Below are 13,423 nucleotides of genomic sequence, written 5' to 3' on the forward strand. Positions count from 1 at the left end.
GTCCACTCCTTCAGGTACCTCCCCCACAAAAGTTCAAAAATGTTCGGACAAATTGTCCGCACGATAACTCTTGAAGGGAGTAACCGATTTAGTCCATTCTTTGTATATCGTAAACATTCTACAAGAGGATGATGTGGTTCCAATATGGCCTCAATCGGTCCACTCCTTCGAGTACTTCCCACACAAAATTTCGGAAAAGTTCAGTGTAAGGCCATCTCTCGAATCACTAAGATTTTTGTTTTAGCAACTTGTATTCACTGCACTCCATACGACGGTAGAAGTTTCATTAGGGGCAAGTCCATACTTCCTGAGAAAATAGCCTGAGAGTTGTAAAAAACCCCTATGACACCGTGTGAGGTGGTTGGAGCGCAAAATAACTCTAGAACGGATCTGCAGATCCGGTCCAAAACTTGGCCTTAGTAATATTTTGTCCAAACATAGTCTAAGTTTGTAGATAAGCCATATCGGTGCACTCCTTCATGTACCTCCCCCACAAAAGTTCAAAAATGTTCGAAAATTTGTTCATACGGTAACTCTTAAAGGAAGTGGCCGAATTGGTCTATACTTTACACATTCTAATATATCTACTAGATATAGATCAGGTTCAAATATGGACTATATTTGTCCAATCCATCCGGTACCTCCCACACAAAATTTCGGATAAGTTCACTTTAAGACCTGCTATCGAATCACTTTGATTTTTGTTAAAGCAACTTGCATTCTCTGCCTCAATTACGATGGTAAACGTTTTTCAGGGGCAAGTACATACTTCTTGAGTAAACATCCTGAAGTGTGTAAAAACCACATATGGCACCATATGTAGTGGCTGAAGATCCACTTCGATAATGGTCACTGTAGATCCATTCCTTTTAGTATCTCCTACGCAAAACTTTTGATCTCTAATCCTAATGAACATTTTTGTCGGTTCAAATTCCCAAAATTTATAAAAACCCCTAAATACATACATACGTTTTTTGGGAAAAATTTTTTTCAATATATACAGGCTGAGGGTATATCTCTGTCGGCAAAGCCGACTGATACTTCTTTACTTGTTTAAAGAATATTTTTTCATTGAGCCATCAGACCAATAAACGTGGATTTTTTAAAGAATATTTTTTCATTGAGCCATCAGACCAATAAACGTGGATTTTTTAAAGAATATTTTTTCATTGAGCCATCAGACCAATAAACGTGGATTTTTTAAAGAATATTTTTTCATTGAGCCATCAGACCAATAAACGTGGATTTTTTAAAGAATATTTTTTCATTGAGCCATCAGACCATTAAACGTGGATTTTTTAAAGAATATTTTTTCATTGAGCCATCAGACCATTAAACGTGGATTTTTTAAAGAATATTTTTTCATTGAGCCATCAGACCAATAAACGTGGATTTTTTAAAGAATATTTTTTCATTGAGCCATCAGACCAATAAACGTGGATTTTTTAAAGAATATTTTTTCATTGAGCCATCAGACCAATAAACGTGGATTTTTTAAAGAATATTTTTTCATTGAGCCATCAGACCAATAAACGTGGATTTTTTAAAGAATATTTTTTCATTGAGCCATCAGACCAATAAACGTGGATTTTTTAAAGAATATTTTTTCATTGAGCCATCAGACCAATAAACGTGGATTTTTTAAAGAATATTTTTTCATTGAGCCATCAGACCAATAAACGTGGATTTTTTAAAGAATATTTTTTCATTGAGCCATCAGACCAATAAACGTGGATTTTTTAAAGAATATTTTTTCATTGAGCCATCAGACCAATAAACGTGGATTTTTTAAAGAATATTTTTTCATTGAGCCATCAGACCAATAAACGTGGATTTTTTAAAGAATATTTTTTCATTGAGCCATCAGACCAATAAACGTGGATTTTTTAAAGAATATTTTTTCATTGAGCCATCAGACCAATAAACGTGGATTTTTTAAAGAATAGTTTTTCATTGAGCCATCAGACCAATAAACGTGGATTTTTTAAAGAATATTTTTTCATTGAGCCATCAGACCAATAAACGTGGATTTTTTAAAGAATATTTTTTCATTGAGCCATCAGACCAATAAACGTGGATTTTTTAAAGAATATTTTTTCATTGAGCCATCAGACCAATAAACGTGGATTTTTTAAAGAATATTTTTTCATTGAGCCATCAGACCAATAAACGTGGATTTTTTAAAGAATAGTTTTTCATTGAGCCATCAGTCCAATAAACGTGGATTTTTTAAAGAATATTTTTTCATTGAGCCATCAGTCCAATAAACGTGGATTTTTTAAAGAATATTTTTTCATTGAGCCATCAGACCAATAAACGTGGATTTTTTAAAGAATATTTTTTCATTGAGCCATCAGTCCAATAAACGTGGATTTTTTAAAGAATATTTTTTCATTGAGCCATCAGACCAATAAACGTGGATTTTTTAAAGAATATTTTTTCATTGAGCCATCAGACCAATAAACGTGGATTTTTTAAAAAATATTTTTTCATTGAGCCATCAGACCAATAAACGTGGATTTTTTAAAGAATATTTTTTCATTGAGCCATCAGACCAATAAACGTGGATTTTTTAAAGAATATTTTTTCATTGAGCCATCAGACCAATAAACGTGGATTTTTTAAAGAATATTTTTTCATTGAGCCATCAGACCAATAAACGTGGATTTTTTAAAGAATATTTTTTCATTGAGCCATCAGACCAATAAACGTGGATTTTTTAAAGAATATTTTTTCATTGAGCCATCAGACCAATAAACGTGGATTTTTTAAAGAATATTTTTTCATTGAGCCATCAGACCAATAAACGTGGATTTTTTAAAGAATATTTTTTCATTGAGCCATCAGACCAATAAACGTGGATTTTTTAAAGAATATTTTTTCATTGAGCCATCAGACCAATAAACGTGGATTTTTTAAAGAATATTTTTTCATTGAGCCATCAGACCAATAAACGTGGATTTTTTAAAGAATATTTTTTCATTGAGCCATCAGACCAATAAACGTGGATTTTTTAAAGAATATTTTTTCATAGAGCCATCAGACCAATAAACGTGGATTTTTTAAAGAATATTTTTTCATTGAGCCATCAGACCAATAAACGTGGATTTTTTAAAGAATATTTTTTCATTGAGCCATCAGACCAATAAACGTGGATTTTTTAAAGAATATTTTTTCATTGAGCCATCAGACCAATAAACGTGGATTTTTTAAAGAATATTTTTTCATTGAGCCATCAGACCAATAAACGTGGATTTTTTAAAGAATATTTTTTCATTGAGCCATCAGACCAATAAACGTGGATTTTTTAAAGAATATTTTTTCATTGAGCCATCAGACCAATAAACGTGGATTTTTTAAAGAATATTTTTTCATTGAGCCATCAGACCAATAAACGTGGATTTTTTAAAGAATATTTTTTCATTGAGCCATCAGACCAATAAACGTGGATTTTTTAAAGAATATTTTTTCATTGAGCCATCAGACCAATAAACGTGGATTTTTTAAAGAATATTTTTTCATTGAGCCATCAGACCAATAAACGTGGATTTTTTAAAGAATATTTTTTCATTGAGCCATCAGACCAATAAACGTGGATTTTTTAAAGAATATTTTTTCATTGAGCCATCAGACCAATAAACGTGGATTTTTTAAAGAATATTTTTTCATTGAGCCATCAGACCAATAAACGTGGATTTTTTAAAGAATATTTTTTCATTGAGCCATCAGACCAATAAACGTGGATTTTTTAAAGAATATTTTTTCATTGAGCCATCAGACCAATAAACGTGGATTTTTTAAAGAATATTTTTTCATTGAGCCATCAGACCAATAAACGTGGATTTTTTAAAGAATATTTTTTCATTGAGCCATCAGACCAATAAACGTGGATTTTTTAAAGAATATTTTTTCATTGAGCCATCAGACCAATAAACGTGGATTTTTTAAAGAATATTTTTTCATTGAGCCATCAGACCAATAAACGTGGATTTTTTAAAGAATATTTTTTCATTGAGCCATCAGACCAATAAACGTGGATTTTTTAAAGAATATTTTTTCATTGAGCCATCAGACCAATAAACGTGGATTTTTTAAAGAATATTTTTTCATTGAGCCATCAGACCAATAAACGTGGATTTTTTAAAGAATATTTTTTCATTGAGCCATCAGACCAATAAACGTGGATTTTTTATGGCACATCTGGGCCATAATCGTGAATTTTTTAAAGAGAGTATTTTCAATTACACTTCGTGCCACAGTCGTGGATTTTTTAAAGGATGTTTTTAATGGCACATCTGGGATATAGTCGTAAATATTTTACAGAATATTTTTAATGGGATAACATGGTTTTAGTCTTGGTTTATCTTAGGATTTTTTTAATGGTACATCAGGCACATTATCCTGGATTTTTAAATAATATTATCATGTTTACGGTCATTGGTTGCGGGTATTATCTGTCAAATTATTTTTTTTTATTTTTTTATTTTTGCTTTATTGAGGCGAAAGTCATTTAAAGTGATATTTATTTAATTAATTCTCTTTCGAGTTGAGCTGTTTAGACCTAAGAGATACATTGAAAAATTAGGAGTCTATGTTACGTTTCACGGGTGGTTAGGCCGATCTTCAGGCATATTAGGATGTTGATTTGTGGCAGACGAAAGCAAAGCTTGGTAACTAGTATATATACGCAATTCATTAGATAAATGTATATGCGAAATAATGTCAGTTAATTGAAACTCCAAACTTTTCCTATAGTCCTGCTTGGTAATCCCATTTTTCAATGTTTACAAATACTATGGTAAGTTTTATTCCTACGTCATTAATACTTGTTCTTCTATATCAGAAGATTTTGATCATCAATTATTGTCTACTAATGTTTTGACAAGTTGATGGTGGCTCAGAACGCTATTTGTACTTACTTTTAATTATTTTAGATTTAAGTCTTATTTTCTTTATTTTCATATTAATTTGCTCCACCTTTTTTTCAGAATATTTTCCCTAAGTTTATAAGTTTTCTTTTTATTAAAATTTATATATAGCAAAATAATGTTTTCCATGCATGTTATATAAGTATATTCGGCTGAAATGCTATTACGACATTTTTTCAATTGGATTTTATTTTTTCCTCAGAAATAAAGCATATTACACTGTGCAGCAGCATTTTTGGGGGGTGGAAAATTTCTTTTGGAAATGAAAGCCCTTGATGAGTATACTAAGAACCCGAAAGGAAATTTTCGCCATAGGTCAAGTTTCTGAGATATCGCGCGATGAAATTTTTGATTTTTTCCCTATAATACTTGGGAAAATAGCTCCATATCTCTGTTTGGCGTTGTTGTAGCTTCGTTTTGAGGTGACATGTCTTCAGTGAAATCGATTGGCGAATCTTTTTGTAGAACATTACATTCTTCTAACTCAATGCCTTTCATGTCCTTTTCGTCCTTTATTTCTTGAACCGTAGTGAAAGTACCACAAGATGAGATTTTTCAGCATCCAAATATTCTACAAAAATGTTGCTCAGAAGATTTTAGGTACGGTTACCTTTGACAACTAACCGATTTTGTCCCGTTTCCATTGTCCTTTTTGACATTTAATCGGTTTTGGTTCAGAAATAAACTATGTTTTGTTTTTCTGTATATTCGTCATTGGGTATTTATTGGTATGAACACATAACTATTGGTTATTGCTTATGTAGACATCTGGGGTGCTTCTGAAATATTTACCACAAATAGCTATTGTAATGATGAACACGTTAATAACAAATTTTCTTGGAGGATAGATCCGGTTATCTCAATTTTGGAACCGGATATTCCGACATTAAAACCGATTTTTGAACCGGTTTTAAGTAACCGATTAAACTTATATGTATACCGTCAAAAAGCTTATAGAGTTGTCAATCAAATTAAATTAATTCGCTTCTGAAAACTTTGTTAGTTGCAATTCTAGAACTAAAAAACCGTTTTCTTAAACCGTTTTTTAGGAAAAATATCAATACGCGCAAATATGAAGATCAAAGGCTGGGGGGCGAACAATTCTTTTTGGCGATGAAAGTCGATGAAGGTAAAATTACGAACCCGGAAGGGCAGTTATGCCGTAGGTCAAACTTCTGAGTTATTGCGTGATCAAATTTGGATAGGTTTTTTGTCATGTAGGTATGTATATTTTGTCAAGAAAGAATTCATTTCGCTATAACTCAAAAGTTTGACCTACGGCATAACTGCCCTTCCGGGTTCGTAATATTACCTTCATCGACTTTCATCGCCAAAAAGAATTGTTCGCCCCCCAGCCTTTGATCTTCATATTTGCGCGTATTGATATTTTTCCTAAAAAACGGTTTAAGAAAACGGTTTTTTAGTTCTAGAATTGCAACTAACAAAGTTTTCAGAAGCGAATTAATTTAATTTGATTGACAACTCTATAAGCTTTTTGACGGTATACATATAAGTTTAATCGGTTACTTAAAACCGGTTCAAAAATCGGTTTTAATGTCGGAATATCCGGTTCCAAAATTGAGATAACCGGATCTATCCTCCAAGAAAATTTGTTATTAACGTGTTCATCATTACAATAGCTATTAGTGGTAAATATTTCAGAAGCACCCCAGATGTCTACATAAGCAATAACAAATAGTTATGTGTACATACCAATAAATACCCAATGACGAATATACAGAAAAACAAAACATAGTTTATTTCTGAACCAAAACCGATTAAATGTCAAAAAGGACAATGAAAACGGGACAAAATCGATTAGTTGTCAAAGGGAACCGTACCTAAAATCTTCTGAGCAACATTTTTGTAGAATATTTGGATGCTGAAAAATCTCATCTTGTGGTACTTTCATTACGGTTCATTAAATAAAGGACGAAAAGGAGATGAAAGGCATTGAGTTAGAAGAATGTAATGTTCTACAAAAAGATTCGCCAATCGATTTCACTGAAGACATGTCACCACAAAACGAAGCTACAACAACGCCAAACAGAGATATGGAGCTATTTTCCCAAGTATTATAGGGAAAAAATCAAAAACTTCATCGCGCGATATCTCAGAAACTTGACCTATGGCGAAAATTTCCTTTTGGGTTCCTAGTATACTCATCAAGGGCTTTCATATTCAAAAGAAATTTTCCACCCCCCAGACTTTGAGTTCCATTTTGTGTCACAGTGTTATTGTTCAAAGAAGTATAATATTATTATGGTGTAATAGTATAAATACAAAACATATAGCTGTTTTCACTTGTAATGTTTTATGCAATACCTTTCATAGTAACAATATTTTTCTTACGAAAATCATCAACTCGCTCCTTTAGAATTGTATGGAACAGTAATTTACACCTTTAGCATGAGGAAGTGTGTCGACAATCGCATAATAGAAATAAATTCTTTTACAATAAAAGCTGATGATATACTGAAATATTTCTTTTTGGTATCCCTTAACAGAAGAATAGAAATTCTACATATGGAATTTATTGAAAATCAATAAAAAATGTGTGCTCACATTTTTCAAGATGTTCATACTATTCAATAAAAGGGGAATATTCAATGCATTTACATTAGAAATAATAGTTTCAGTTACAAGTAAAGTGTATTCAACATCCACCTGTTGAAATTTGTACAGCAATCTAATGCAATTTAAATAAGATTTTTTCACACACTCACACCAACAGCACATTGTGGTTTTTCAAAGAATTTTCATGCATACAATAGAATGAAATTGAAAAACATATTTAATTTTCAAAAGGTTGTTAGGGACTTCTTCTTATTCATAGCACACAATTTATGCATATACATATGTATGTATGCATGTGGTTTTATCAATTTTCCAAAATTGGATTTGAATTGAATTAAAAGCAATTGTATTTTGTGCGTTTTCTATAACAATAAGGATAAGAATATGATTTCTGGACGAGTTATACTGATTTCAAATATGTACGTACGTTAGGGCGGCCCAGAAAAAACAATTTATTTGAAACGCCTACCCCCCAACATTTTTTCCATTTGATTCAAAAACCTTACATAAAAAATATTATGGCGGTCGGTTAAAATTAACCTGTACCACCAGAAGGATCTTTGTTTCCACAGTAATTTGAAGGGGCCAAATGCGCATTTATGGTCCAATCGATGAACATATTTTACCAGTTCATTGTTGTGGCTAAAAAACGAATCCTAAAAAAAATTGTGAAAATCAGATCGGATTTTGGTATAGCTCCGATAGGCCGATATTAGGTATTTTGGGCCCTATATAGCTATACCGACATCTGATCCGATTTTCACAATTTTTGTAGGATTCGTTTTTTAGCCACAACAATGAACTGGTAAAAAATTTTCATAAAGTGGACCATAAATGCGGATTTTAGGGGATTTTGGTGAAAATACACCTTTGGCCCCATCCAAATTACTATGGAAACAAAGTTCCCTCTGGTTGCACAGGTTAACGTTAACTGACCGCCATAAAATTTTATACATAAGGTTTTTGGATCAAATAGAAAAAACATAGGGGGAAGGTGGTTCAAAAAAATTTCGTTTTTTGAGCGGCCCTAAACGTATTTTATCCAATCATTTTCCATGGCTCTTCCATCTAGTGTAATTAGGGAAAAATGTTGGGTAATAAATTCAAGTCTGATAAATTCAAGCCTGTTGAAAAACATTCTTATAATTAAAATAGTTAAAAAATCCCTCAAACTCTTTGAATATAGAAAATTGTTAAATACGTAGGGGTTCACTTTAAATCCGTTTTTATACTCACCATAATGAATGCTGGCGATCCTCCTCCATGGGAAACTCAAGTTGGTGAGGAAAGATCAAATTCCTCAACTAACAAAGACTTCGGTATTCGCCAAAGGTTGGGGCAGCAAGACGGAACGCATGCTCGAAGTCTTTGGTCGCCAAAACAAGGACTTGGACGTGAAGAGATGGGAGGTCTTCCACAGAGAGGAGCAGGAGGGCCATCTTGGCCAGTCTGACAAAGACTAAGGGCACGGCTTTCTACATCTCCAACGCTGTCCGTTTCAAAGCAGGAAAGGCGGTAATCGGCGAAAACTAGGAAGCCAAACCAAACGGCGAAGAGGTATTACCACCCAGCAAAAATGAAAAGGGAGTCGATGCTGTAATCACCGACTCTCAAGAAGCCCGTTTACTGGAGGACCAATGATTGAGGTCATCCAGATAAACCTCCATCGGAGCGAGACAGCAAAATTAATACAGATAAAATCCATATTGGCTTAATCCAGGAACCATGGACTATTCAGAACAAGGTCGCTGGACTAAACCATATAAACTACCAAGTGTTTTATGGAAATACGGGGTCTCGACCGAGAACCTGTATAATATGCCACAAATCTTATGTTTTCTTTTCTCTCCAGAGTTGTCAACATCGGACGCAACTGCGCTGAAGCTGGGGAATTGCAATATATACCTCGCGTCAGTATATTTACCGTTCGACTCGCAGACACTACCACCTACGTCGGGGCTGCAGCGGTTGGTGAGGAAAGCAAAACAGGTAACGAAGTACTAGTAGGTCGCGATGCTAACTCACACCACATTGCGTGGGGTAGTACTAATACTAACAAAAGCCCTTTTAGATTTCTTGAATACTAACGACCTAATAACCCTTAACATATGAAATAAAGCCACCTTTGTTAACAAGATTAGGGAAGAGGTATTAGATATAACAACATGTTCCGAAAATCATATAATCGATGTGCAAAATTGGAGGGCCTCGGAAGAGCACTCCTTCTCAGATCACCGGTATATAAGATTTGAATTAATAAGGCCACCGCCGAAACCTATAAGTTTCCGAAATAAATCCAAAACCAACTGGATAAAATTTGAAAAAATAGTAAACGAAAGGCTAGGGCACGATAGCTATGAATGCCTAGTAATGTCAACATTATAACGGAGGTCTTAGTAAAGTCATTCGAAGAAAGTTGTCCCCTTCGAGAGAGGAATCTGCCTACGAAAAAACCCTGGATGACAGGAGAAATTCATAACAAAGGCAAAGAGGTCCGAAGGCTTTACAATAGAGCTCGACGTAAAAAATTACCTGTATTCTGGGGCAACTATCGCACAAAACTTAAAGAATACAACAAAGTGACTAGAGCAGCAAAGCACAATTCCTGGAAACTCTTCTGTGAACAGGTAGACAGCGTGAATGATGTATTAAAAATAAAAAGGTTTCTATCGTAAACCCAAACCGAGATTATGGTGAATGATATGGGAAACAAGATGGGAACAATCGAGGACACGCTGGGGCTTTTGATGAATACACATTTCCCGCCGAGCACTGCAGTGCACGCAGAGGTGCCGGTCGTTAGGGGATATGTTACAGAGGAAGCACCAACAATTCATGAAGCGATGGTAAAGGATGCCATCAAGAGTTTCAAACCTTTCAAAGCAGCGGGACCGGATGAGATATTTCCGGCCTTACTCCAGAAAGAGTTGGACTACATTGCGTCCAAACTATCTGAAATTTTTAACACATGCTTAAAAATTGGTATTACCCCAAACCTGACACACTGGCTATACAAAAGCCTAGTTAGACCTATTCTAACATACGCTTCAGTAGTCTGGTGGACAGCTATGTAATATTAAAATACTACAGAAAGTCCAACGAAAGTGCTGTTTAAGTGTAAACGGCGCAATGAGGACAACACCAACGAGGGCATTAGAAACTATTCTATATACACCCAATAGAAATCCAGGTAAGGTATGAAGCGGCTGTCGCAGCTATCCGACTTAAAGCGATGGACGAGTGGATCAGTAAGGACCACGTAACATACCATCAAAACATTCTACGGGTAACAACGGGAGAGTCAATGGATAACATTGTATCGGACCGTATACCTGAAACAATTGTAGCTGCCTCATGCGAGGCATTAATACCATACAGAGACTTGTAGATCGGCGGAACCCTAGCACGAATGCCGACTGGAAACTGTTGTTATACATACGGCTCCATGCTAGGTGAGAGAACGGGATTGGGTGTTTTTATTGAAGAACCAGAGACCGAAATATCTCTTCGTTTGCCGGATCACAATACGGTCCATCAATACAGCAAAGCCACTAAACGCGTCTCGGCTAGAGCAATTAATTGTGCAGACAACAGCATATGCAGGGCATGCCGAGAAGATGATGAAACATTGGAGCATTTTCTCTGCCAATGCCCCGCTTTCGCAAACATCAGATCCCAGTTTTTAGGGAACGAGACAATACCATATCTTAATCAGGTAATTGTAGACGACCTGAAACAATTACGGGATTTTGTTAAGGGAACAGAGTTCCTTAAATAAAATACAGTAGAGTCCCCTTCTTCAAAAAACCCAGTCTAGAGCACACAACAGGCCTACTTCATGGCAAATGTGTATGTCCACCAGGGCATGTGGCATAATTTGCAACTGAAAATTTTCGGTATAGGTCCCAATTTTCGGTATTTTTAAGGTTGGTTTCTCAATATTCCACCGAAATGGCTGCAGTTAGGTTTTTAGTCTTCGTTTGAGGTATAATTGAAGGTTGTGGCTGTAATATCCTACCGAAATGGTCTTAGTTGGTGGTATAAAACATTCCACCTGAAATTTGACGGTAGAGGTCCACGCCTTCATTTAGCCCCCATAGAATGTTACAATATAGGTCCACGTTCTGGTATAGCTCCTATATAACAGTGTCCCCATTTAAGATTTTTTGAAGATCTTACTTACTTTTTTAGCTGGCCCATTACAGAACATTTGTTCCATAGGCCGAACTAAGAAAATATCTCCAATTATCACTGTTTAGTGCTTCGCTTTCTGGAATACCGCGCCTTGTCATCTCTTGATCCACTTGTTTGCGCCATATATTCTGGTATAGCTCCTATATAACAGTGTCCCCATTTAAGATTTTTTGAAGATCTTACTTACTTTTTTAGCTGGCCCATTACAGAACATTTGTTCCATAGGCCGAACTAAGAAAATATCTCCAATTATCACTGTTTAGTGCTTCGCTTTCTGGAATACCGCGCCTTGTCATCTCTTGATCCACTTGTTTGCGCCATATATTCCTCGGCCTTCCAATTGTGCGTGCACCGCCATGCGGCCTGAATTTGTATGCCTTTTTAGCGGGTTCATCATCGCTCATGCTTATGATATGGTCTAGCCAACGCAATCGCTGCATCTCGATACGTTTAACTATATTGATGTCGTTGTATAGCAGATACAGCTCGTGGTTCATACGACGTCGATATTCACTGTTAACACAGATTGGTCCGTAGATCTTTCGAAGAATTTTTCTCTTAAACACGCCAAGCACTGCCTTATCTGCTTGCGCAAGTACCCAAGCCAAAGTAGCATCTGTTGGCCAATACAATTCTTCTATTTATTTCACAACTGATGTGAAACCTCAAAATTATAGGAACCAACTTCCACAGTTGGTCCGAGCTCAATGGACGCATTGCGAGTCGACACCATTAACTTGGTCTTCCCGCCTTCTCCTTCGACCTTCATAATGGTGTCAGTTACTTCTTTTACTGATCGTCCCATGATGTCTATATTATCAGCATAAGCAAGTAACATGTGGCTATTGGTGTAGATTGTGCCACTTCTTTTGACTTTTGAGGATGTTGAAAAGATCACACGAAAGGCTGTCTCCTTGCCTGAAACCTCTTTTGGTATAAAACTCTGCGGAGAGGTTCTTTCCTATTTTAACTGAAGATCTTGTGTCAGTTAGAGTCATTTTACAAAGCTGAATGATCTTTGCGGGGAGACCAAATTCAGACATGGCTTGGAATACCTTTGAACGTAGCGGGTTGTCGAAGGCTGCTTTATAATCGACAAAAAGCTGGTAGGTGTCGATCTGCATCTCTTGGGTCTTCTCCAGGATTTGCCGCAGGGTAAATATCTGGTCGATGGTGGACTTGCCAGGTCTAATGCCGCATTGGTATGGTTCAATTATTTTGTTGACCATGGGCTTTAGTCGTTCGAACAATATTCCTGACACTATCTTGTAGGCGATAGGGAGAAGACTTATGCCCCTATAGTTGAAGCATAAAGTCTTATCTCCTTTCTTAAGGGCGGGACACAGGATGCTCAGGATCCAATCGGCGGATACGCGTTCTTCCTGCCAGATGGTTTTAAACAGCTCGGCTGGTAGGCCATCAGCACCTGCTGCCTTATTATTCTTCAGTCAATTTATTGCTGCCTTTACCTCATCTTGGTCGGGTGGTAAACATTCAATACATCTTCTGGGATTGGGTTTGGAAAAATTCTCTTTCCATATCCTTAGCACACTATCTGTATCAGTTACCAAATTACCTTGCTGGTCTCTGCAGGAGGATGTGCCTGTACCAAAGCCATCAGTTTGATGTTTCACTCTTTGGTAGAATGTTTTGACTTCATTATGTCTCCTGTACGTCTCGATTTGTTCACACTCCCGCTTTTCTATCTCTCTCATTTTTCTGCA

Source organism: Musca autumnalis, unplaced genomic scaffold (assembly GCF_047663935.1).
Source record: "Musca autumnalis isolate F117 unplaced genomic scaffold, ASM4766393v1 scaffold_4, whole genome shotgun sequence".
Classification (NCBI taxonomy): Eukaryota; Metazoa; Arthropoda; class Insecta; order Diptera; family Muscidae; genus Musca; species Musca autumnalis.